Source organism: Sus scrofa, chromosome 17, assembly GCF_000003025.6.
Source record: "Sus scrofa isolate TJ Tabasco breed Duroc chromosome 17, Sscrofa11.1, whole genome shotgun sequence".
Taxonomy (NCBI): domain Eukaryota; kingdom Metazoa; phylum Chordata; class Mammalia; order Artiodactyla; family Suidae; genus Sus; species Sus scrofa.
Genome location: NC_010459.5, coordinates 21,114,894 through 21,142,733, shown reverse-complemented (window position 1 = coordinate 21,142,733; position 27,840 = coordinate 21,114,894). Strand labels below are relative to the sequence as shown.

The 27,840-nt window shown below is 39.8% G+C and overlaps 1 long non-coding RNA gene across 1 annotated transcript in view; it reads right to left on the bottom strand.

Moving 5' to 3' along the window:
• Positions 1-27,840, bottom strand: part of LOC110257461 — a 331,523-nt gene that overhangs the window by 276,354 nt on the left and 27,329 nt on the right. The gene's annotated exons all lie outside the window — the stretch shown is intronic.

Genomic DNA, 27,840 nt, shown 5'->3' with positions numbered 1-27,840 from the left:
TCTCACTTGCTCTGCAAAAATAATCACAGCCAGACATAAATCTTTAAAAATGTACAAATAGAAGTTTCTATTGTGGCTCAGCGGTTAACAAACCCAACTAGGATCCATGAGGACGAGGGTTTGATCCCTGGCCTTGCTCAGTGGGTTAAGGATCCGGCTTTACCATGAACTGTGGTGTAGGTCGCAGACGTAGGCTGTGATGTAGGCCAACAGCTACAGCTCTGATTGGACCCCTGACCTGGGAATCTCCCTGTGCCGTGGGTGCAGACCTAAAGGCAAAAAGACAAAAACAAATAAATAAATAAATTTTTTTAAATGTACAAATAGTGTGATGCTTAAGAGCCCAGTCTCTGCAATCGGAATGATGGACAAGTTTAAGTAACTTCCCAAGGTGCCTGTTCATTTACCTATGAGAAAGCTAAGATCCCATCTTCTTCATAAATGAAAGGAAGGTCCTTGGTAGAGTATTTGGAACATATTATGTGCTAGTTTTATTAATATTGATGAATGAATTATATTTATTTCTCTAAAAACTAACCAGATTGTAAAGTTATAAATACTGAATCCTGTTTATCTCTGTATTCCTGAAGCTTAGCACAGTGTTTGGCATGGTAGGTGTCCAATAAATAGTTGATGAATAAATAAATGATATGGGGACATTGAGTGCAAAGACCAGTTCCTCTTAGTTTTCTGTTTTGTAATATAGCTCTGCTATACTCACAGCTGAGAAACGAACTCTGGAAATCTACTTCAGAACTCAAACAGGAGAATGTGCAAGTCAACCTTCTGGTATTGGTGATATTTTATATCCGCTGTAAAACCTACCTCACTGTCACTCTCTATTATTTATTTATTTATTGTCTTTTTAGGGCCACACTCATGGCATATGGAAGTTCCCAGGCTAGGGGTGGAATTGGAGCTACAGCTGGCGGCCTACGCCACAGCCACAGCAACATGGGATTGTGACCGCATCTATGACCTACTGCAGCTCATGGCAACATAGCAATGTGGGATCCAAGCCACATCTGTAACCTACACACAGCTCACAGCAATGCCAGATCCTTAATCCACTGAACGAGGCCAGGGATCAAACCTGCATCCTCACGGATAATAGTGGGTCTGTTACCACTGAGCCACAATGGGAACTCCTTTATTTTTTTATGACTTTCGAAAACCTGTAACCCTGAAAACCTAAAATCCTCAAGATAAGATTCTTCATTTTTAAAGATGATGGAAAAAGCATTATTTTAATACCTGGATATCATTAAAATTACTCTTCCCTGGGAATCTGTCTCCAGAAATTTTAGAAGAGCACTTTACATTTAGTGAGTCATTTTCTAAAATTCTTGGAAGTTTTCTAGGAAAAAAGAAAAAGTTTCTGGATTCTCAAAGTCTTTGTGAAAGGTTTCTAGTACTTAAAAAGATTAGAAAAGTGATTTTAGTATATAAAGACTAAAATTAACTCATGAAATAAGAGCCCTCTTTGTCCCGATTTAACAGGTAGAATTATTTAATTATTTCTAATTAAATTATTTCTAATTATCTAATTACTTCTACAATGGGAGTTCCCATTATGGCTCAGCAGGTTAAGAACCCGACATAGTTTGTACGAGGATGTGGGTTCAATCCCTAGCCTCACTCAATGGGTTAAGGATCCAGAACTGATGTAAGCTGCAGTGTAGATCACAGATGTGGCTCTGCATGTGGCCATTCATTGCTGTGGCTGTGTGGCACAGGCCTGCAAGCTACAGTTCTGATTCGACCCCTAGCCCAGGAACTTCCATATGCCATGGGTGTGGGCCTAAAAAGAAAAAATACAATAATATCTACAATGATGTGGGTAATGATTTTAGGTACAGTGCCATATTTTTCTCCAGGAGTCACTATAGCTGAAGATTTTTTTTTTTCCCCTCTTCTTAATCCCCAGGGCATTTCATGTTTGCCTTTTAATACACAACCCTTTGCATCTGATTTGGAGCCTACTTGTACCTTTGTTTCCTTATCAGATGGTAAGGTCTCCCTGAATTCTAACACTGAATTCTACAATAAGAGCTTTAAAATATTTGCTGGATGAATTAAAGTGGCCAGGAAGTGCCTGTATGAACGTAAATCAGTGATATATTCTGGACAACACATCCTCAAGAGTTATAGCATATATTTTCATTTGACTCACACAAACTTGCTGATAATATTAATAACCAAAAGCATCGAGCTGCCTTTCTCCAAATATACGCAATTTATTCTTCCAAAGAATTTAAAACCTGTAACCAATTTTCTTCACATATTTCACATATCGGTGAAATCAGACAATGTAGAGAGAGTACAGGAAATGCCACCCCAAACACATTTCAACCCCACTCACATCCCTAGTTCTCCCCTGACTGGTGGCACAAAACCAGCTTTGACTACAATACCCAAAGCAATGAATGGAAACTTCACCCTTCAGTCAAGTCCTCAGGGGAACATATTCATTTCCTTTCTTCTCATTTCCTAATTAGAATCTCTTGTCCAGTCACTCTGCCACCAGAATTCTGTGTCTGACTCAGTATTAGGCGTCTAGCTGTGCTTTCGGCATCTACATATTAATTTCCTCTGGGCATCTGGCTGATATTACAGAGAACATTCCTTGCTAGTTCATGCCCCTGTCGAGCCTGAAATCAATTTTATGACAATCCCAAACCACTTTTCCATCTCTGGCGCCTCGATTCTATTCATGGGGGTAGCTGAAAATTTAGTCTTAAGGCAAAGATACTTTACTTTCATTTGAGTATCCTACCCCTAGGTGGTTTGTATGTTGAAGTGAAAGAGATTCAGAGTAATTTAAGATTATGTAGGGTTTGGTAAACATCTTACTTTCACATGGTGAATAGCCTCCTCCTTGTATAAAGACCACTTTTATGAATTTTCCAGTAGAAAATACCTAAGTTTTATCAATTCATTTAAAGAACTGGCAATCAGAATGGCTGAGATGGAGGGGGAGGAAGACCCTGAGCTCAGTTACCTGTGCAGGCACATCAAAGTTACAACTACAGAGAAACTACTGAGAAAGATTGGAAGACTAGCAAAAAAGGTCTTTGGCAACTAAATACAGAAAGAAGGAACCACACTGACACAGGTAGGAGGGAGAGAGATGCAGAATAATCAAGACCCCTCACATGGGTGGACCACCCCCAAACAGGAGGATGATTACAACTGCAGAGGTTTTCCCCAAGGACCAATGAGTTTGAGCTCCATATTGCGTCCTGCACTGGAAGATGAGCCCCCAGAATGTTTGGCTCTGAAGGCCGGTGGGACCTACTTTTGGGAGACTCAGAGAACCATGGGAGGTAGAAACTCTACTTTTTTTTTTTTTTTGTCTTTTCAGGGCTGCACCCATGGTATATGGAAGTTCCCAGGCTAGGGGTCAAATAGGAGCTGCAGCTGCCAGCCTATGCCACAGCCACAGCCATGCCAGATCTGAGCTGAGTCTATGACCTATACCACAGCTCAGGGCAACACCAGATCCTTAACCTACTGAGCAAGGCCAGGGATTGAAGCTGAAACCTCACGGTTCCTAGTTGAATTTGTTTCCACTGTGCCACGACAGGAACTCCCAATTTCTACAGTTTTTTTTGTTTGTTTGTTTTGTTTTGTTTTTACTAAATTCTATTTTGAAGCAAAAAATTATCAACCAACTTTCCTTACCTCACAGTCTCAAAAATTTCAAGAAATAGGCCCTGCCACCCAAAGAATGTTATAAATACTCAATTCAAAATAATCTTTTTTTTTTTCTTTTTTCTGCATGCTGCACTCAGAACTTGCGGAAGTTCCCTGGGTCAGAGATCGAACCTGAGCCATAGCTGTATCCAAAGCCACAGCAGTAACAATGTTGGATCTTTAACCCACTGAGCCATGAGGGAACTCCTCAAAATAATCATTTTTAAAAGATGGGAACACTAGTTAAACATCCTCTTTGGGATCTGGGCATTCTTTGTTTCTTCACTCTAAGTCTAGAATATGTATGAAATTAGACTATGGACTATGTGTTTTCCAATATGGTAGCCACTACCCTCCTATGGTTAAATTAAAATTACATAAAATTAAAAATTCAGTTTCTTGGAAGTTCCCTCATGGGGCAGCAGGTTAAGGATCTAGCATTGTCACTGCAGTGGCTTGGGTTGCTGCTATCATGTGTTTGATCCCTGGCCTTGGAACTTCCACATGTGTGGGCATGGACAAAAACAAAATAATAAAATAGTTTTTTAAAAATTCAGTTTCTTGGAGTTCCCATTGTGGCTCAGCAGAAACAAATCTGACTAGCAACCATGAGTGAATCCCTGGCCTCGCTCAGTGGGTAAGGATCTGGCGTTGCAGTGAGTAGTGGTGTAGGTCACAGACGAAGCTCAGATCCCAAGTTGCTGTGGCTGTGGCGTAGTCCAGTGGCTTACAGCTCCATTTCGACCCCTAGTCTGGGAATCTCCATATGCCACAGGTGCAGCCCTAAAAAGCCAAAAAAAAAAAAAAAAAAAAAAAAAAAAAAAAAAATTCAGTTTCTTAACTGCACTAGCCATATTTTAAATACCCAATAGCACATATGGCTAGTAGCTACCATATTGGACAGTGCAGATATAGAATATTTCCATTACTGCAAAAAAGCTCTATAGGATAGCACTAAGCTAGGATCTCATGGTTGGCAAATACCACGTGGAAGACACTCCTCCATTTATTCTTGGTGAACAGGCATACTAATCATGCCATGCAATCCTTGGAGCTCGTCTTTATTTTCACAGTTTTTCCAAAAGCAAAAAAATCCAGATTCTCATTTCCAAACAATTGGAACTGGCACATGTGTTAGCTTGTCTACACTGAAGCTAAGTTGTGCCACTGCAAAAATATATGTGTGTGTGTGTGTGTGTGTGTGTGTGTGTGTGTGTGTGTTGCAGTGGTTTCAGTTAACTCTTCAAAGTTAAGTTCAGGGTATCTATATATATCTCCCTGAAAATCATTGGCTTTCTCCAACAAATGTTAATGTGAGTTAGGTAACCCTCCAGGGCAACCGTTCTTTAAGCTCTTTGCAATCCAGGTTACTTTCATCAAATGGGGACCCTGGTAAAAAATAGTTTGCCCTAAAAGCAGACCTTGTTAAGAAGAACAGAATGTTTTGGCTATTTCCTCCTGTACAAGGGGATTTTTTTTCCCCCATTTTCACTATGGGGATCTGGTAGGGCTCCTGGAGATAAAACTCACAAATGTACACCACCCTCATCCCCATGACTGTCCCCCTGGGATTTTTAGCTCTCAGGCTTGTCCACCCTGAACCTCCAGCAATTCATAAATTGCAGTTCAGGTTTTTCTGCCCCAGTACTGGTTCCTGCAGAGGTTTTTTGGTTTTTCTTTTGTTTTGTTTCTTTTTTGGCCACCCCATGGCATGGCATCTGGAGTTCCCAGATCAGGGATCAGATCCAAGCTGCAGTTGCAACCTAAGCTACAGCTGCTGCAACGCCAGATCCTTTAACCTGCTGCACCTGCTGTGCATCAAATCTTCATCCTGGCACTGCAGAGATGTCACCAATTCCATTGCACCACAGTGGGAACTCCTATTCCCGCAGAAGTTTTTTGCTCATAGCTTAATGATCTGCTAAGCGGTGATTCTCTGTTATCTGCCGGTCCATCTCTCAAATGTCAGGGGCAGTGGTTTGCCCTACAACCTCAATTTTCTAATAAAGCTAAGAAGAGTTGTTGATTTTCAGTTTGTTCAGCTTTTTACTTATTGATGGGATGGAGTGATCACTTCCAAGCTCCCTACGTTCTGGGACAGAAACCAAGAACACTTTTTTTTTTTTGTCTTTTGTCTTTTTAGGGCTGCACCTGCAGCATATGGAGGTTCCCAGAATAGGGATCCACTTGGAGCTGTAGCCACCGGGTTATGCCACAGCCACAACAACAAGGGATCTGAGCAAATCATACCACAGCTCACGGCAACGCCAGATCCTTAACCCGCTGAGCAAGGCCAGGGATTGAACACGTGTCCTCATGGATACTAGTCAGGTTCATTAACTGAGCCAAGATGGGAATTCACACCTTTTTTTAAATGAGTTATATGTTTCTATTGTGAGTTCTACAGGCTGCTCCTTTCTCTCCCCTGCCCTTTTATTCTTCTTTTTCCATTCTAAACTTTTCTAAGCCAAAGCCATGTTTGTTGTTCTGACTACAAGTGGCTTCTTTCACTAATGTTTTCTTCCCTGTGGTTATTGTTATTAACCTTCTCTACCCCAAGTACCCTGGGCCTAAAACTCATGATAACATCTCAAGTGTTCGCTTCACCCTGCTTATAAAGAAACCTGTCACAGTGACTCGGTCATCAGGAATTCTGTGTCTATACGGTGACACACCACATAATAATTTCAAAGATTTATGAGGCATATGCTGCACTTACAGGACACAAAAGAAATGAGCAAATTGCTATGGCCATTTGAACCCAAGTCCTGCTGTTTTTATGTCCCCAGTGGGCCCATTGCTCATAGCACAGCTTCTGTTTCCTAACTTTTAGGACTTTGAACTAAAAAAGATATTGATTGGCTTGCTACCCAATGAACTAGATGTTCCGTTTGGTTATTTCCAGACAGCCTGGAGCAATAGCAACCTGCTTATACTCTTCTTCTAAACCTTATTTTTCCAAGGTAAGGCTTTTTGGGGGAAGAATTTTCTGCTGGTTCATCAAAAAAAGAAATAACACCCAGGTAGCTTTCTGTAATTTGTAGCTTTGCACATTTTAGCATAAGTGCTCTGAACATTAAGGACCAGTCTGGCTAGTTTTTGAAGGTCTTAATTTCTCCTACAATTGGTTTTTATATCAACCTACAAAGAGTTAAAATATATTTGCCTCTTGCACCCTCCTAGACATTTTTACAGACTTGCTGGCTTTGAGCAATCACCTTACAATAAACTCAGGGTTATCCCATTAGGCCAGGGAACAAGCTTCTCTAGTTAATCACATTGCCTTATTAATTGAGACACACAGATTTTTGAATAATTAAGAAATATATCCCACACAGGTTCTGTGTTAAACAATCTAATTTTCTTTGATGATTCAGAGGGAAATTTTTACTCTTATGTTAATCATCATTATTAGGAAAATCAATTGCCAGTTAAGCAAGATCTCCAGTTGATACTGCAAATAAAACAGTTTTTAGAATCTAATATACCCAGCTCCATTCTTTCCAGAATTTTTTCATATTCTCTACTATTTAGATCAAAGATCATATTTCTAAAGATATATATATCTTTCATGATACTCATGTAACATAGATTTCCACAAATTTTTGTTTTCTTCTGTAAACCAAGAGCCAGGAACAGTGCCTGGCACATATTAAAAGCTCATTAAGTATGTTCTGAATGGAAGAATGAATGGTTATGTTCAAAAAATATGTTTTGGAGTTTCTGTTGTGGCACAGCAGAGACGAATCTGAAGAGGAACTGTGAGGTTGAGGGTTCAATCCCTGGACTCGCTCAGTGGGTTAAGGAAGGATCTGGCGTTGCCATGAGCTGTGGCTTTGGTCGCAGATGAGGCTCAGATCTGGCATTGTTGTGGCTGTGGTATAGGCTGGCGGCAATAGCTCCAATTAGACCCCTAGCCTGAGAACCTCCATATGCCGTGGGTGTGGCCCTAAAAAGACAAAAGACAAAAAAAAAAAAAATATATATATATATATAGATAGATAGATAGATAGATGTTTTGAGCAATGGTTCTTATGCCAGGGAGAACCATTAACAACACCTAAAAAGCTGTCAGTTTTAAATACCTCCATTGCTACTGAACTATCCATGGAGTTATTAGAAAACACCCATTGCTCATTTTCTTCAGATCATTTAGAAAACAAGCCTCAGAAATGGTACAGAATTACCACATTTTCTCCCTCTACAGTCTCCTCAAGTCAACTTATGAATATCATCTCAATATCCAATATTATCTCATGTAAGTCGTTCTTGCGATATCACCAATGCCCCAAGGTCAGCCTTTGCAAAGTTGGTCTTTGTTGCCATCTCCCACCTGCCCTCATGCAAGCCCCTCCCTCAGTAATCGCCTCCTCAGAGAGGCCTGAAATCTATTTAAGAGGGAAAAAATCCATTCTTTCACTCAAAGCAAAATAAGATTAACAAGCCAGGCCCCAGACAGCAAAGAGCAATGGCTTATATTCTAACTAAGGTGGAGTCTTCCTGAGAGTAGATTTGAGAAAGATGAAGGTGAACAGATTCAGGAGATCTGAAACCAGAGAAAGGAAGCCCGGAGGCCTAAGGGCCTGGGGAGGATGAGACAAAACTGCAGCCTTATCTACCATTTAGGGGCAATTTAAACACACAATAGCTTTTACACAGTTGCAGTTTGCTCTTTAAATCTTCAGTTACCACCTGTCTCCAAACCGTCTTACAAAATGGAAGATGCCTTTTCCAAAGGAAAAGTTGCCTTTTGGTTTCAAAATTTACATTCTCATTTTTGAGTGAAAAAGTACAAAGACTAAGAAAAATCTCTATTAAATTCATGAATGCACAGTGTAACCTACACTTTGGATCTGTAATGTTTTTTCTTTGAGATTTCTCTTCATTCTTCCTTATCTATTGACCATAGGCCGTCTGTACATATTAAGTAAGAAAAAGGGTACCTCTGGTATTTTAGTAAATGCATCTATTTTCTCTACTTTCTCGACCTTTGCATGGCAACCTCTATCACACTTGTTTTAAACATGATGATTACATCCATTCCAGGTTCAAGCAGTTGTGACCATTTTAGCTTGTGAGTCTCAAATAGTGACCACTCACTAAGTCACACAAATTGTTTACCCCTTGCACTGAACATTCGTTCCCCATAAGAGGTCAGTGGTCTCAGAATTTTGTCTTAAAAATATAACAAACACTCTGATATTGTATTTGAATTTTTGAAGATTTTCTGCAAGAATTTTGATTTTTTAAAATATTGTTCATTCTTCTCACTCTCACAGCAAAATAAAGTTTAAATGCAAGACCCAGGTAAGGGAGAGCTATGCCTGATATTCTTACTAAGCTGAAGCCTTTCTGAAAGGAGATTTGAAAAAGATGCTGATTCAGACACTGGTGGAATGGTGGACTAGGAGGTTATAGACTCTCCTCCCACAGAGACACCAAGTTACCAGCAGCACATGAATACCTCTGTGAGTGTTCCAGAGACCAAGTGAGAAGCTATAACATCCAGGGTAGTATAAGAACACATGAAGACCAAAAGAGAAAAGATGAAAAAAGTATTCCATGAAAATAGTTATCAAAAACAGAGCAGGAGTAGCTATACTAAAAAATCGACTTTATATCAAAAACTATTATAAGAGACAGAGAATATTTAATGATAAATTGTCAATCCCCTAAGAAGATGAACAATTATAGGCGTTTCAACTGTGGCACAGTGGGTTAAGGATCTGGTATTGCTGCAGCTGTGACATAAGTTGCAGCTGGGGCTCAGATTTGATCTCTGGCCCAAGAACTTCCATATGCCATGGGTGTGGAAAAAACAATTATAAATATTTATTTATGCATAAAACCTTGGAGCTTCCACATATATGAAGCAACTTCAGCCATACTGAAGGGAGAGATAGATAATAACATGGTAATAGTATAAAATTTCAATATCTCACTTTCAGTAATGAACTTGGAAATGGAGGACTTGAACAACATGACAGACAAATAATACCCAACAAATATACACAGAACACTCCACCCAACAACAGAATGTATATTCTCTTCAAGTGCACATGGAACATTTTACAGGATAGATCATATATTAGGATAAAAAGCAAATCTAAATAAATTCAAGATCGAAATCATATACTGTCTTTTTTCTAATTGCAATGAAATGAAACTAGAAATCAATTATATAAGAAAAACTGGCAAGTTCATAAATATGTTGAAATTAAACAACATTTTTTAAAGAACCAATGGGTCAAAAAAGTCACAAGAGAAATGGAAATGAAAACACAACACAGCAAAACTTAGGCAATTAAAACAGTGCTAAGACGGAAGTTTACTGCACCAACTGTCTATATTAAAAAAAGAAAAAAGATCTCAAACCAGCAATGTAAACTTACACTTCATGAAACTAGAAAAAGAAAAAAACTAACTAGAATGAGGGAGGAAATAATAAAGATTAGACTAGATATAAATGAAATAGTGACTATAAAAACAAAAAAAATCAGTAAAATTAAACATGATGATTACATCCATTAAAAGTTTTTTTTTAAATATCAACAAAGCTGACAAACCTTATTTAGATTAAGAAAAAAGGAGAAAATTTTCAAATAAGTAAAATCAGAAGTGAAAGGAGGACATTACAACCAATACTACAGAAATAAAAAGGAAAATAATATGAAAAAACTCAACACATAAGCGGGTTCAAGGGGTTGGGGCAGGGTGGCAATGGGGAAGGACAATTAGGTGGAACACATAGGAGTTTTAGGAAAGTGGAACTACTCTGAATTATATCGGAATGATGGGTACATGTCATTGTACATTTGTTTAAACCCATAGAACATACAGTACCAAGAGTGAGCCACAAATGAAACAACTGACTTTGAGTTATTATGATGAGTCAATGTAGGTTCATCCTTGGTAACAGATGTACCACTCTGGTAGGAGATATTGATAATGGAGTATGTTATGCATGTGTGGGACAGGAAGTATATGGGAAATCTCTATGCCTTCCTCTCAATTTTGCTGTGAAACTTAAGCTGCTCTAAAAAGTAAAATAAGAATTAAGCCAATCCTCCAAAAACTCTTCAAAAAAAATGAAGATGATAGAATACTTCTTAGCTAATTCCATGAGGGCAGTATTACTCTAATATCAAAGCCAGACAAAGGAGTTCTCGTTGTGGCTCAGTAGAAATGAATCTTACCAGTATCCATGAGAACATAGGTTCAATTCCTGGCCTTGCTCATCTTTACAAGGGAAAATAGGATGTCCACATGCAAAAAACTTAAGATGGACCTTTATCTTTCAAAAGGTACATACATTACTCAAATGGATTAAAGACTTGTATGTTAGACCTAAAACTATTAAACTCTTAGAAGAAAACATATAGGATTTGGCAATGATTTCTTGCATACGACAGCACCAAAATAATAGGTTACAAAGGCAAAAATAGACAAATGAGAATATGTAAAACTTAAAAATGATAATACATCAAAATTTACAATAAACAGAGTAAAAACACAGTTTATGGAATGGGAGAAATATCTGCAAATTATAGATCTGATAAGTGGTTAACATACAGAATACATTTTAAAAAAAACCTCTTACAACTCAATCAAGAAGAAAAAAACCAAATAATGTGATTACAAAATAGGCAAATAACTTAAAAAGACATTTCTCTAAAGATGATACATAAATGGTCATGGTCAACAAGCATATAAAAAGACACTCAAAATCAGTCATCATCAGGGAAATGTAAGTCAAACCATAATGTGATATCACCTCACACCCATTAGGGTTGCTACTATCAAAACCCAAAGCAAAAGCAGATAATAACAAGCGTTGCCAAAGATAAGGAGAAAACAGACCTCTTGGGCACTGTTGGTAGGGTTGTAATATGGTGTAACCTCTATGGAAAACAGTTTGGAGGTTCCTCAAAAAATTCAAAATAGAATTACCATGTGATCCAGCAACCCCATTTTTGGCTACACATCAAAATATTTGAAAACAGGGTCTCAGAGAGATATCTTCCCACCCATGTTCAAAGCAGCACTATTTACAAGCAAGAGGTGGAAGCAACACAAATGTCCATCCATGGATGAATGAAAAAAATACATCTGGTATATACATACAAGGGATCATGATTAAGTCTTTTAAAAAGGAGAAAATTTTGTCACATGTTCCAACACGAATGTACCGTGAGAACATGAAATGAAGTGAAATTAACTAGTTGCAAAGGTGCCACTACTGCATGATTCCACTTACATGAGGTATCTCAAGCAGTCAAATTCACAGAAACAAAGCAGCAACGGTAACCAAAGGGTTTGTGTGTGGCGGGGGGTTGTTCACTGGGTAGAGAGTTTGTTTGCAAGATAGAAAATTTCTGGAGAGCTGTTTCTTCATGCTGTGAATAAGCTTAACACCAATGAACTGTACACTTCATAACGCCTAAGATGGTAAATTTCACATTATCTGTTTTTTACTACAATAAAAATACGGCATTAAAATATTATTTATCTTTATCACTGAGTTTTTGTGGCACTCACTTACATTTTGCATTTGAGGCCTCATCCTAGACCCAGCTCTGTCCCTCCCCTACCAACCAAGGGTTATAAGTGAAGTGGTGGGAAGAGAATTAAAATAAAAATATTCTGGGTGTTAAAAGGGGTCAAATTTCTCTAATGAAATTTTCACTTCTCTCTTGTTCCACCAAGAAATACAAATACTTAGCCCTTGATGGGAAAGATGCCAGCAAAGACACTGTCAGCCACATTGAACATCTCAAAGATCCTGATATCACATCTCACTCCGAAAACCATGCAAAGGGTAGAGGAATTCACATTAGTCATTCAGCAGCACACATGGTCTTCCCAGAGGATGGGAGACGGCAGATGGTCTAAATAAACGTCAAAGCTAGGTTTTAAAAGGGCATTTAGAATTCAGTAATAATGCAGTTCCTAGAAATTGTAGCTTAGATATGATAGATATTTGAATACACAATTCTGAAAACAGCTAATTTCTCTATAGGAATCCTACTCTATAAAAGAAAAAAAATAACCATAATGTGAAAGAATGGGGAAGATAATTAGTATTTAACAAGACTTGTTCCACTTCAGTGAAAAGAAGTTAATAAACCTAAAAGTAGGTTAATCTTCTATCTTATCCCTTAAACCAGCCATTTTTTATGTCTTTATTGTATTCCAAATACACTCAGAAAAGTCCATGAATGAGATGTTTTGGAATATTTATTCAAATACATTAAATAAGTATTTGAGCACCTTTTGCTACAAACACCAAGGACAAGGCTGCAGGAAAAAAAAAAAAAAAAAAAAAAAAACCTCCAATTTCTTAAATAAGAAAACACACTTGAAATCTTACTTACTTGCCCTCTTTATTTTCCCTCTTTGAAAAGAGATTTGGGAAACTTGAAAAGGGAATGAAATCCAAGCATTTCTAAATCAAAGGCCCCCAACTTGTTAACTGTGGACTTCAGTGTTATCCAGTAGTGTTCAATCCCCAGTCAAATCTCACCTTCTGTGGCCTTCAGCCAGCTGAATTATTAGCATGCCACGTTTTCTAGCAGCAAAGACTTACCCAGGAGCAGTTTTGCAAATCATTTGTTGGCGAAGTGCTACCAAACGAAACCAGCAAGGGAGAGAGAGAAGCAGGAGTGAAGAGGGAAAGGAGCTCATAGCAAAGTGGCTGCAACTGAAGTCTAGCCTCAGCTTAAGCCTATGAGGAGCCCCAGAGTGTGAATTCCACCATGGAAAAATGGTCTCACCTGGAGCAAAGGAGTAGGCTTGAGAATTTCAACATTATTCATCCATTGGCCATGGCTACTTCTGACCTCTGGTGGATGGGTTATGGAGGCTAAGGGATAAGTACCCAAGCATTGTCACAGGTGAGGCTCTCATCAGCTAAGGACCACTGGAGGATGGATGCCTAAGTCCAGTAAAGGAGATCTAGGCAGGGCAACGAGAGCATCTACTCTGGCATTTAAAAAAATCCCTGTATTTTTTGTTTGTTTGTTTGTTGTTTTTTTCAGGGAAACAGCCTCAAAGTGGCAGACTTTGAAAAGCTCAAGGATGAAAATATCCCTTCTAGAGAAATGGTTTGAAGAATTTCTTAGTGGGGCTCAAGGCCTCCGTCAACCAACCATATGTTCTTTAATATGTGGCCTGACCCCATTCCTTCTCCAATCCCAAGACCATCTGGAGAACAATTATTCAGTGAGTAGTAAAGAAAGTTCTCTCAGAACTGTTGAACTAGACCCAACTTTAGAGACCTGGTCCAACGGCTTTCAGACATTGGTATCAAAGAACTTTCTAGAAATTCTATGGACATCCAATGTGTAGCTCTCCTGAAAGGGACTAGAGGGTGGAGTGGATTTGAATACCTCCCATTGGTGGCTTCCACTGGGCTACAAGAATTCCTTTTCTCCTCCAACTTTAGCCTGTGTCTTAAGTCAGAGTTCTGAGAAGCAAAGGCTCGGTCTGGGACTCTTGCAAGTGATATAATGATGGAGTGGTCTCAGAGGAATCCTGGAAGTGGGTGGCAGGGAAGCAGAATGGGGAAGGGAAGGAGCTAGATGGGATGTGGGTTCAGATCAAACAAACAAGAACAATGATCTAGTTGAACTTGACTCTTGTATACTGTGTCTCTGAGAGATCCAGACACTCACCCACAGCCCCATAGCACCCTGGTCGTAGACCAGAGCTTGATGGAGGGTGAACTCATGCCTATTCCAGAGCTATTCTCATGATGTCTGTTGTAGGAGAGGTTCCCTCGACACTGATCCTGAAAAGATTATTTTGCAAGTGTTTTATTGAGAGGGTGGTCTTGGAAGAAACCTCTAAGAAAGTGAGGCAAACAAGTAGAGCAGAAAAGAAGCTGAGCAAGGAAATGGTCTCCTTTGGTATCTGGTTTAAGGCTGTGCCCATGGGGAAGTTTGAAAGGAACCCAGTTATATCCTAAATTGAGGTAAGGGGCCAAGATCCAGTATCAACCAGTCCTTGGTTTGGGGCTGTAGGGAAGGCAGAGCTTCCCAGGCAGTTCCTGCAGAGACACTACCTGTGGGTCAAGGGCAGGTCTCTGAAGAGGAAGCATCTACAAGTCCTTATCTTCCAACACGCACAGCAGTTGGTAGAGGGGACAACCACAGGGGCCCCGGGTGGGCCCCCATACCTTCTACAGATTTTCATGGGCTCCCTGGCAGTTTCGGTGACTTCATGCAACTATCAATCTGATAAGAGCCCAGACCCACAGCAGTATCTAAGGAACTGCTTGAAAAGGCACAATCGCAGCTCCCGCCCACAGTTTCCATGTGGTCTTCTGCTTTTTCCCCCCTGGTGTGAGTTTTATCAAAGCTTTTTTTTTTTTTTTTTATGCTTCCATTTAAAGTCATCCGTAAAGAATCCAACTTCAGAATCCAAAAGGAAGTTGCCAAAAATATAGCTCAGCCTCTATGTTCACCAAGGAGATTCGCAGCTTCTGTTAGGCTGCTCCTTCCCAGTCTCAGCGGGGGGCGGGGGGGGGGGGGGGTGTGTGCCGGGAGAGCCCCCTGGCCCACAGAACCCTGCCCCCCACACCCCGCCATCCTCCTCCAGCTGGAGTCACACCCAGGGAATGGTACTCCTGGGTATGTTACTATGGCTACCCTTTTCTGAATAGTTGATGTGGGTTTTAAATAGCCTTCCAATCAGCTGTGGCTTTTTTCATTTTGTTGTGTTTTTCAGCCCCCACTCGGTCTTTTTTTTGTTGTTGTTCTTATCACTATGAAATCCAATTTCTAATTGCTTTTTTTTTCCCCTATGAGGTTTTGAAGGATCTTGTCTTGGTTTTCTTTTTAGGGGGAAAGGAAGCAGAGAAGGTATCAGCAGAAGGCAGCTCAATACAAAAATGTCAACCAGAGGCTACAACTAGAAGCAGCCTTTAACAATCTAAAGTGGGTGTTTTCAAGCTATTTTCTGGGGAGCCCTCTGCATTCCTCAGCGGTGGCTCTGGGGTGGTTCTCAGGGCCACAGGGAGCAGACTAGGCTTACACACACATGTAGCATCCCAGGAATCACAGTAGCTCCATTTTTGACCAGTTTTATCTGCCATTTCATATTCCATAAAAGGATTTGAGCAGCTAGTTAAAAAACAGAGGTTTGGAAATCAGGATTGAGTCTGGAACACATGTTGCAAGTCAAAATCCATATTCTCTGAGTTGTCATGTTCCTATGCCATGTCATGTTCCAAATCACATATGCCTACCCGAAATCTCTCTCTGGTTGCAGGAACCTGCTTTGACACACAGGCTAGAAGCAGTGCTCAGCCACAGACGATGGCAGTGGGAGTATAAATGCAGCAGCTCCCTCACCTCACAGGTGCGATGTTTCAGTCGTAGGATCTCTCCGGCCTCCCAGGCTTCCAGGGCAATTAAGCTCTAGGTAACCTCAGATGATAACCAGCCCGATGATGCACCTGTTATTAGCTGCTTTCCCTTCCCTGCCTCACAGCCCTCCAATGTTTCCTGGGCTCTCTTCCTAGATAAATACCTTTCACTCAAATCCTTCTCTCCAGGTCAGCTTCTGGGCCAACCCAAACCAAGACATAGCCCGATGACACTGAATGCACTGACCAAAACTGGGCATTCAAAGGAAAAAATGCTATACTTTCTTTCCCAAAAAAATTTTACAGTTTTTTCTTCTCTTTAAAGATTAAACTGAATTATTTTTCATGATTAAAGGTTGAAAGAATGACTTCTTACTGAGGGGACAAGAAATTCTAAGAATATTGTAAAAGCAACAATCCAGTGATAGAAACCCCTCCGTGTAACAAATGAGTAAATTGTTGTTTAAAGAGTTCAAGTGAGGAACTCATGGGACACAGGCGAGACTTGGATTTAAAACCTAATTTTGGTTCCTCAATTAAGTATCAGTATAACAAAGCCATTGATCTTTTTTTTTTTAAATCTTCAATTGATTCTTACAGAGTTGTGGTCCCCAATAAAATACACAATCCTGATATATCTTCAAACAGTTACATGAAAATTAACAATGTTGGAGTTCCCATTATGGCTCAGTGGTAACGAACCCAACCAGTATCCATTCACATTCAATCCCTGGCCTCACTCAGTGGGTTAAGGATCTGGCATTGCCATGAGCTGCAGTGTAGGTCACAGACACGGCTCAGATCTGGAGTTGCTGTGGCTGTGGCAGATACATCTCCGATTTGACCCTAGCCTGGGAACTTCTATATTGCCATGGGAGAGGCCCAAAAAGACAAAAAAGAAAAAAAATTAACAACATGTATAAATTACATCAAGCACGTATGGCTTAATACAGAGTTCAAATATTATGACTTTGAATTTTATTAAGTATTTGGCATTTAGTCAACATTATCTAGCTTACCTCTTTGGTTCTGTAAATTGAGAAGTCATATTAATTCTCTAACTTGCCAAATAAAGAGATAAAGGTGGAATAGAGAGGACTAAATATTTTTTTCAAAAAGACTTGCTTTTGGAGTTCCTGCCACGGCACAGTGGGTTAAGAATCTGTAACAGCTCGGGTCGCTTTGGAGGTATAGGTTCAATCCCCAGCCCAGCTCCGTGGGTTAAAGGATCCCGTGTTGCCACAGCTGTGGCTCAGATTCAACCCCCGGCTCAGGAACTTCTATATGCTACGGGTGTGACCATAAAAAGAAAAAGTTTTGCTCTTAGATGTGAAAGTTTCCCCTTCCTTTTAACAATGGATTCTCCTGGCCTCAGTATCACAGCCTCTTTTTCAATCCTTTGTGGAAGTGTGAGCCTCTCTGCCCTCTGTGATGTAGGCATTTCCCCAACTAGAGCTCCTCCTGGCACCAACTACCAATCTTTGAAACATATAGAAAAGACAGGCTGGGGCACAAGAGGGCAAGTTGCAAGATCAAAGTGACTCACTTCTTTGGAGTGTTTAAAAGCCATCCCTTTCCAGGACCTTACAAACGTAGATCACTCAAAAGGGAATAGCAAGGCTCTGCCTCTGCCCATTTTCTTGAATTAAAGAGGTGACCCTTGGAGAATTTGCTAGACTCTTTTCACTGAGAGTCCCAAGTAATGGCTTTCCTGTATCCATACACATTCCTCTGTAACTCTAAAAGCCCCACCTACCCTGACTCCAGGCTCCACCCTGGGATTCAGCTTGGCCAATCAAAATCATCAGAAGTGAATTCAGAAGCTTCTGTGCATTCTCAGGGGGAACCCTAGCTCTGCTATGAGAACAAGCTCTTTCCATAAGAGACCACATGGAGGGGAACCAAGGTGCCCAAACCAACACCCCTCCAGCCCTGGAACCAGAGCTGACAAGCTGAGCTGAAAACAAGCACTGAATCATGAAGGAGCTTGCCTGAGACTCAGACAATCTCTTAGCAGACCCCAGTCTGGGGTCTAAATGAATACTTGTCTTAGGGCACTAAATTATGGGATCATTTGTTATACAGCAATAGCTGGCTGGTTCCACTTCCTTACTCTGAAAAAAACTTGGGAAAACATGTTTAATGTCCAATGGGTTTATGATGCATACGGGACCAAGTTATAGCACCTTAGTTTCACAGGGTAGGAATTTCTACCTCATCTTCTATTTATCTTTAGAACCTCAAACTCACCTCAGAAACCCCTGAATATAAGCAGTGAATCTGTCCCCATGGACATTTCTCCATCCTCTGAAAAGATTCTCTTACCTTCCCCTATGTAATGATAATAACAACATAACAACATTTAAAGTATGTTATATAGTAGGTATTGTTTACAGAATTCTAAAATGTTTACTTATTTAGTTTTCACCATACCTCTAAGAGTTCTTTCATTATTCCAAGTTTAAAGATGAGGAGACTCAGGTGTAAAGAATTTGAGTAATTTTCCCAAGGTTATGCAGTGGTGGAATAGGGGTTCAATCCTAGAATATCTGCCTCCAGAGGCCCAGAGCTTGTTTAACCTTTGCCCTCTCCTATTCTGCACCTGGGACACGTATGCTTGCATCTCAAGACCCAGCTTCCCAATCAGAGCCTCCCTTACATGGCACTGACTATGTTCCAAGAAGCATTCAAAGACCTTTGCATACTTGAGTACTCACCCTCTCAACAGCCTATATCTTAATGTCCATCGTTATCTCTATTTTTTTTATTTATTTATTTCTTAGGGCTGCACCCTCAGCATATGGAGGTTCCCAGGCTAGGGGTTGAATTGGAGCTGTAGCTGCTGGCATACAGCACAGCCACAGCAATCCCAGATCCGAGCCACATCTGTAACCTACACTACAGCTCACAGCAATACCGGATCCTTTACCCACTGAGCAAGGCCAGGGATCAAACCTGCATCCTCATGGATACTAGTCAGATTTGTTTCTGCTGAGCCACGACGAGAACTCCATTATCTCTATTTTATAGAAGAAGAAACTGAGGCACACACAGGGTCAAGTTCCAGTGTTACCCAGCACATTAGAGACCAAACCTTGATTGCCACAGAGGCCTTCTGGCTCTAGAATTCAGGCTTTGCAGCATCACACACCATCACTCTCGTGTCACCTGCTCACATCAGGGACAGGCTTTTGTGGCATCCCCAGGGAAAGCTCTTCTGTCCTTCCCTTGTTACCCTCCACCTCGTTATGCAGACCATAGTCCAAGCTTTTAGGTTTATGCCAAAAGTTAACTTTCTGACTGTCCATCTTCCTATGAAAGAATTTGCTCTATAAAACTCGGGGCTATCTTTGGAGTCATAAAAATTATAGTTTCCCTTTGCAAAGAGAATCTTTCCATCAGCCTTGTCTGAGAGGGAACCACAGGTCACATATTCACAGATTTATTTATTTATTTATTTACTTTTGTCATTTTAGGGCTGCACCCACGGTCTATGGGAGTTCCCAGGCTAGGGTTCAAATTGGAGCTGCAGCTGCCGGTCTATGCCAAGGCCATAGCCATGCCAGATCTGAGCCTCATCTGTGACCTACACCAAAGTTTACAGCAATTCAGGATCCCTTAAGCCACTGAGAAAGGCCAGGGATCAAACCCACATCCTCATGGATACTAGTTGGGTTCATTACCACTGAGCCACGATGGGAACATCTATATTCACATATTTAAAGATAAGGAGCTGTAGTGGACAGTGATGGAGGCTGTACAGGTGCCCATCCTGGCTGGTGCAGCCTCACCCCAGCTTTGGGAGTTTTGGCTGGAATCAGTTCACAACTGACCTTCTCATGACAGGTTTTCCTTCACTGAAGAGTCTGCCCTCCTAGAAACACATGGGGGGTTCCACCAACCAATGACTAATACAGAGGCTCAAAAAACTGACACTGCCTCAAGCAGTGAGATTTACCCTGTAGAGCTCTCTGTGGAATTGAGCTGAAGCTAGTATCCAGTTGAATCCTTATCTTTCCTGGGCTGTTTCCCTTTCCCCATTTCACTCCCCTCACTGCTTTCTTTACATTTTTTTCTCTTGAGAATCCTCATTCAGTAAAATGCAAGAGAATACCAACTCAGACTTCACTTCTAGAAAATCCAATCTAAGACAATATCCTTATAATGATAGGAAACAATTTCTTTTCTCTCTCTCTCTCTTTTTTTTTTTTTTTTTTTTTTTTTTTTTTTTTTTTTTTTTTTTAGGGCCACAGCTAAATAAATCATATGGAAGCTCCCAGGCTAGGGGTCAAATTGGAGGTACAGCTGCCAGCCTATGCCATAGCCACAGCAATGTGGGATCCAAGCCTCGTCTGTGACCTACACACAGCTCATGGCAACGCCGGATCCTTAACCCACTGAGCAAGGCCAGGGATCAAACCTGCATCCTCACGGATACTAGTCAGGTTCTTAACCTGCTGAGCCATGACAGGAACTCCAGGAAACAATTTCATTGTGGATAAAAGTGACATTTATTCAGGGAGAGTGCTATAGTTTGTTCTCTCTCTCTCTCTCTCTCTCTCTTTTTTTTTTTTTTTTTTAATGACAATGTGGTTGTTGCCGACATGTGCAGCTGAAAGGATATTTCCAAGCAAAATTAAGTCTGCATCTGCTCTAATGTATGTCAGGGTAGTATTAGCTGCTGTAACAAACAAGTCCCAAAATGCACTGGGCCAAATAAAGTGGAAATTTATTGATCTTTTATGTACCAGTTGGACTTCTCGGTTATTGGACCACTCGACTCCACACAATCTTAAAGACATGGATTCTTCTCAGCCTTTTTCTCCATGCCCTACTTAGGTTGGCGTTCTTTTCTACACATTAGAAGCCATGCTACTGAAGGTGGCTTGTAGCCAAGTAAAAACAAATATGAAGGAAGCACATCAGCCCGTTGAAAGGCTCTGTTCAGAAATGATGTCACTTGTGCCCAATTCCATCGATGAGAATCAAATCACCACACCCAGCTGTAAGGGAGGATGGGCACTGCATTGGAGATGGTTAGCCAAGAAGTATTATATTATTATATTATTGTATATATATAAAAAAAAAGACAATGGGAGTTCCCGTTGTGGCTCAGCAGAAACGAATCTGACTGGCATCCATGAGGATGAAGATTTGATCTCTGGCCTTTCTCAGTGGGTTAAGGATCTGGTGTTGCCATGAGCTGTGGTGTAGGTCACAGACTTAGCTCTGATCTGGTGTTGCTGTGGCTGTGGCACAGGCTGGTGGCTTCAGCTCCGATTTGACCCCTAGCCTGTGAACCTCCATATGCCATGGGTGCAGCCCTGGGGGGAAAAAAAAACGATGAGAATGGATTTTGGCAAGGAGTCAGCAATCCCCACCATAATGTGTACTATTAGTTTTGCATTGGCACACTATCCTTTCTACCACTCAAAAGAAAAAAAAAAATGAGGACATGCCAGGTAACAACTTTTCCAATTAAATGCAAAGTCTGTCTTTTTGTAACTTAAAAGCTTGTAAAACCTGTTTTAGAAAATTTCTTGCCCTCATAAATGTGTCTCTTGTAGGACATAGTGTCAAGATGTTAAGCTGTAAATGAAGTCATTAGTTTGATTTTTTTTCTTCATTCCATCTTCTCTTTCAGGGCTGCTCAATAGAAAACGTCCTGTGATAATAGCAATGTTCCACATTTGTGTTATCCAATACAGTAGCCGCCAGACATATGTGACTATTGAATATTTACAATAAGGCTAGGATGACTGACAAACTGAATTTTAAAGTTATTTAATTTTAACTTATTTCAATTTTAAGCACTACATGTGGCTAGTGGCTACCATATTGGGCAAAGAATCTCTATATAATATATTAAAATTCTGGTGAGAGAGAAAGCATTTTAGTTTGCATTGCAGAAACTGCTTTTTACCAAATTTGTACTGATGGTTCCTCTAACAGCTTCTGATCCAAACACAAGGCAAAGCTTTGTTTTTGCAGAGTCCATTATCCTTGCTACTATCTTGCAGCACCAATCAGAGCTATTGGCACAGTGTTGGCATTTAATAAATATTCACTAAGTAAATAAATAAATTAATGGTATGTGCTCTGCCCACCTGAGCTAGGTCTGCCATATATAGTATGATTTGACCTCACTCCTAGTTCAGAACATGGTGCAATACAAGTAACCAAGAGTGAAACAGAAACAGTAATTCATAGAAATTATGCATCAATAAGATTTAGTTTTTGAGAAGGGCACACTTATTGAACTAAATATATCATGGCTAGAATATCCTCTGGCTAGACATTAGCAATGGCACACAAAGAACTTACACTCCAAATAAATTCTTCACATCCCAGATATTTCGCATCTCTCCCATATATGAAACACAACATTATTCAGTGAACAGCTGTATGCAACTTTATTAGAATGGCAATGCAGTCAAGTACCAGAAGTCATAAGCACATTTGCCATCTGGATTCAAGATGAATGTAATTTATCCATGTCTGGATTAATCAGAGTTTAAATTCAGTCAATTGATAGACCAGATATGAAGAGCCATCATTTCATAAATGTGGGCCAAGACAGCCCAGAGCTATTAGCACATGTATTTTATGCGTAGTTCCACTACTTTCTAGAGTAGAGCCTCCCACTCTGCACGATTTTTACATGTTTTCTGAACTTCATGAAATAAGTCACCCTTGCAAAGACAATCTGATTTAGGAATAAATTCCTAGTTATGTAAGTGAGGCAAGGAGAAGGTTTTTTCCCTTCCCCCAAGTGATAGGGCTTTACACAAAAATATGCACTCATAGGTATGATTAAAAATAAGCTTCCTAGCTACATCCCATTTCCCCTAGACCCAGCAGGGAAGGAAAAGGGCCATTAACCAAAGAGTTAAATGAAGGGCCACAGTTTCCCACCATAATGGACAGAGCATGGAATGGAAAGAGATGATAAGGATCAGAAAAAGAGGTGAGAAGATGCAGAGAACAAGACCCAAATGAAATTCAATTCCTGTGCCACATCTATAGCAATGCTGGATCCTTTAATCCACAAGCTAGGCTGGGGATCGAACACACACTTCCATAGCAACCCGAGTTGCTGCAGTCAGATTTTTAACCCACTGTACCATAGTAGGCACTCCAGGAATGTCTTTCTTTAAGGAGCCAATGGAGTGCAATTCTAAGTCTTCTGGAGAGTGGTCAGGCATTCAGACAGTACCCTGCCTAGGTTAGAGTAATCCATCCACCCATCTTCTAAAATTAATTGACGAAATCCAATCACACTGTTAGGTTTCAATTTTGCATTTATATCTAAATTCAAATTCTTGCATTATATAATCAAGTTGAATTAGCCAGCTTTATTTATTTTTTGGCCATACCTGTGGCATGTGGAATTCCCAGGCCAGGGATTGAACACATGCCACAACAGCAACCCAAGCCATTGCAGTTACAAAGTCAGATCCTTAAGCCACTGCACCACAAGGAAACTCTAGCCAGCTTTATTTTTAAGGCCTATAGACCTCAAATAATTTAAGGGAGAATCTAGTGGTCAAAGAAATAAGTACTTAATGTGGAGCATTAATTACTTGGGGTAGCTCATATCCTACAGAGGGTGTGGCCTGGGGATCTACAAAATAACATGGAATTATTGGCCTTGTGGCTTTTCCAGTTCTATACCTGGTAGTGGGTTGAAAACCCCAAGTCAGTCACAAACACATAATTAGAGCTAATAAATAAATTCAGCACATTTCAGGATATAAGATCTATATACATAATCATATTTACATAATTAGTATACATAATCATATCAACATATATTATTTTATACACTAGCAATGAACCCTCCAAGAAATAAAATTTATGAAACAATTCCATTTAAGGTAGCATCAAAAGAATAAAAAACTTAGGAATAAAGTCTATCAACAAAGTGCAAAATTTATACACCAAAACTATAAAACATTACTGCAAGAAATCAAAGAGGTCCTAAATAAATAGAATAAAACCCATGTTCACAAATTAGAAGATCCAATACTGTTATGATCACAATACTACCTATATTGATCTATAGAGTCAACTAATTTGATTCTAAATTCCAACTGCCATATTTATAGAAATTGGCAAGCTAATACTTACAATTATATGGAAGTGCAAAAGATCCAGAATAGCCAAAACAATACAGAAAAAAGAACAATGTTGGAGGATTCACTCTTTCCATTAAAATTTACTACAAAGCTACAGTACTGAAGACTATGTGATACTGGCATAGAGCAAACATGTAAATTAACAGAATAGACTTGAGAGTCCAAAAATATTTTCACACACTTCGGTCAATTGAACTCAAACAAGGGCACTGAGACAATTTAATATAAAAAGAATGGCCTTTCCAAACAAATGGTGCAGGGACAACTGGATAGCCATATGCGAACCATGAATCTTGACCCCTACCTCACACCATATACAAGAAGCAGCTCAAAATGGATCAAAAGCCTAAATGTAAGAACTAAAACTCCTTAGAGGAAACATAAGTGTGAATATTCATCACCTTGGATGAGGCAATGGTTTTTAGATATGAAACCCATAGCACAACCAACCAAAGAAAAAAATAGATTAACCAGGCTTCGTCAAAATTTTGAAAAATTGCACATCAAAGGATGCTGTCACAAAATGACAACAACTACTTTCAGATGGATAGGGATCTAGGAACTAGAATATATAAAGAATTTCTGCAGCTGAAAAATAGAAAGACAACATATTTAAAAATGGGCAAAGAATTTATGGTGGTGAAATACACATAACATGAAATGTATCATTTTAGTCCTAAGTGCACAGTTCAGGAGCAATAAGTACATTGATAATGTCATATAACCCTCACCAGTATTTCCGGAATATTTTCATCATCCCTAACAGAAACTCTGTACCCATTAAACAATAACTTCTCATTCGCTCTTCTCCCTAGCCTCTGGTAACTTCTATTATACTTTCTGTCTCTATGAATTTGCCTCTTCTAGGTACTTCATATAAGTGGAATCATGCAATATTCATTTTTATATGTCTGGCTTATTTTACTTAGCATAATGTTTTCAAGATTCATGTATGTTGTACAATTGCAGTTTTTATTTTATTTTATTTTTTTTTTTTTAGGGCCGCACATGAGGCATATGGAAGTTCCTAGGCTAGGGGTTAAATCAGAGGTGCAGCTGCTGGCCTACACCACGGCCACAGAAACATGGGATCCAAGCTCTATTGTGGCAATGCAGAATCCTTAGACCACTCAGTGAGGCCAGGGATCAAACCTGTATCCTCACGGATACTAGTCAGTTTCTTAACCCACTGAGCCATAACAGGAATTTCTGCATTCCTTTTTAAGGTCAAATAATATTCTATTGTCCTTATATACCACATTTTATTTATCCACTCACCTGTTCATCAATATTTGGTTGGTTTTTACATTTTGGCTATTGTCTGTAATATGTTACTATGAACCCTGATGTACAAGTGAATGTTTGAGTCCTTGCTTTCATTTTTTTGAATATATACATACAAAAGGAATTGCCAGATATTATGGTAATTCCTTGCTAAACTTTTAAAGGAACCTGGGCCAAGGATTTGAATTTATATTTCTGCAAAGAAGATATACAAATGGCCAATGAGCACATTTTTTAAAATGTTCAGGGGTTCCCATAGTGGCTCAGTGATCAACAAAACTGACTAGTATCCATGAAGACACGGGTTCAATCCCTGGCCTTGCTCAGTGGGTTAAGGTTCTGGTGTTGCCATGGGCTATGGTGTAGGTGGTAGACATGGCTTGGATCTGGCATTGCTGTAGCTGTGGCGGAGGCCAGCAGCTACAGCTCTGATTCGACTCCTAGCCTGAGAAACTCCATATGCTGTAGGTACAGCTCTAAAAAGACAAAAGACAAATAAAAATAAAAATAAAAATCTTCAGCATCACTAGTCATTAAGAAAACGCAAATTAAAATGCCAGTAAGGGGAGTTCCTGTCGTGGCTCAGTGGTTAATGAATCCAACTAGGAACCATGAGGTTGTGGGTTCGATCTCTGGCCTTGCTCAGTGGGTTAAGGGTCCGGCATTGCTGTGAGCTGGCTCTGGCATAGGCCAGCGGCTATAGCTCCTATTAGACCACCTAGCCTGGGAACCTCCATATGCCATAGGAGCGGCCCTAGAAAAGGAAAAAAGACAAAAAAAAAAAAAAAAAAAAATGCCAGTGAAATACCACTTCACACCAATTAGAATGGCTTTAAGAAAAGAAACCTGACAACATCAGGAGCTGGGAAGAAGGCACAGGTTACTAGACCTCTTAACCATTTGCTAGTGGGGACAGACACTTTGGAAAATGTTTGGTGCTCCTTATAAAGCTAAACAGAGTTCCCATTTAAGCCAGCAATCCCACTCTTAGGTATTTACCCAAGAGTAGCTTTATTCATAATACAAAACTGAAGTTAACTCAGTCCCTCAGTTGGGAATGGATACAAAACTGTGACAGTATTCAGCAGTTAGAAAAAATGAAATACTGATACATGTACTAGATGGGTGAATCTCAGAAACATCCAGCTAAGTAAAGAAAGCCAGATTCAAAAGCCTATATACTGAAAACAAACAAACAAAAAGAAACAGACTCACAGATACAGAGAACAAACTAGTGGTTACTAGTCAGGAGAGGGACAGGGGTACACAGGTGTAGGGGATGAAGAGGTAAAAACTATCAGGTATAAAATAAGCTACAAGGACATAGTGTACAGCACAGGGAATATAGCCAATATTTTATAATAACTATAAATAGAGTATAATCCTTAAAATTTGTATAACTATAATGTACACCTGTAACTTATACAATACCATACAGCAACTATATTTCGATTTCAGAAAAGGCTACAGACAGTTTGATTCCATTTGTATGACATTCTGGAAAAGATAAAATTATAGGGACAGAAAATACAGCAATAATAGGGATTGGCATCAACTGCAAAGATGTATAGGACTTTTAAGGGAGACGGTGAAGGACATATTCGCATGACTACCTACTTGTCAAAACTCCAAGAACTGTATTCCTATAAAATGTGAATTTTATCCCATGTAAATTATGCCTCAATATTCCTGACAAAAGAAAAGAAATGTGCTCCAGGAACTTAATACAGACTTGCTCTTATTTCAGGTCATTAACTATTCATATTTTCAGCTTCTTTTCTTTTGACAGGAAAAAAAAAAAAAAAAGCAGGTTTGGGGTAGGAGAGAGCAGTGCTCTCAGATGCTGTAATTGGGCTCATCTTTAAATCTCCTTTCAACAAAAATAAGCCAAAATAAATGACACGCCGGCAACTTGGCGGCACAAGGAAAAGACAGGGCTGACAAAATAAAATAACATGATTTCATTTGTTGAAATTTATGAAGTCATTTATTTGTAATGATTACAGCTGTGCAAACAGCCATCATGGGGCTTCAGAGGCCTTACGCAATCTCTATTCCACATGCATCCAGCTCCCTCTCTCAGAACGTGGACCTGGTGCAACTGGGGGCCCCCAAGAAGCCTGAAAGAACACAGGCCTTCAGGACAAGACTTAGCCAGCTCCAAAACACATTGCTTGGTAGATTATCCAAGTCAAGCCTGATTTCCACTTGGAACTATAACTCCAGACACAGATAATGGCTAACAAAACTTGCATTGTTCATTGCTCAGAAACCTCTCTGAAAAGGTCACCATTTCTTATCAGAATTTCAGATTATGGGGAAGAAGAAAACTCAGATCCTTGGTGTTTCCAACAT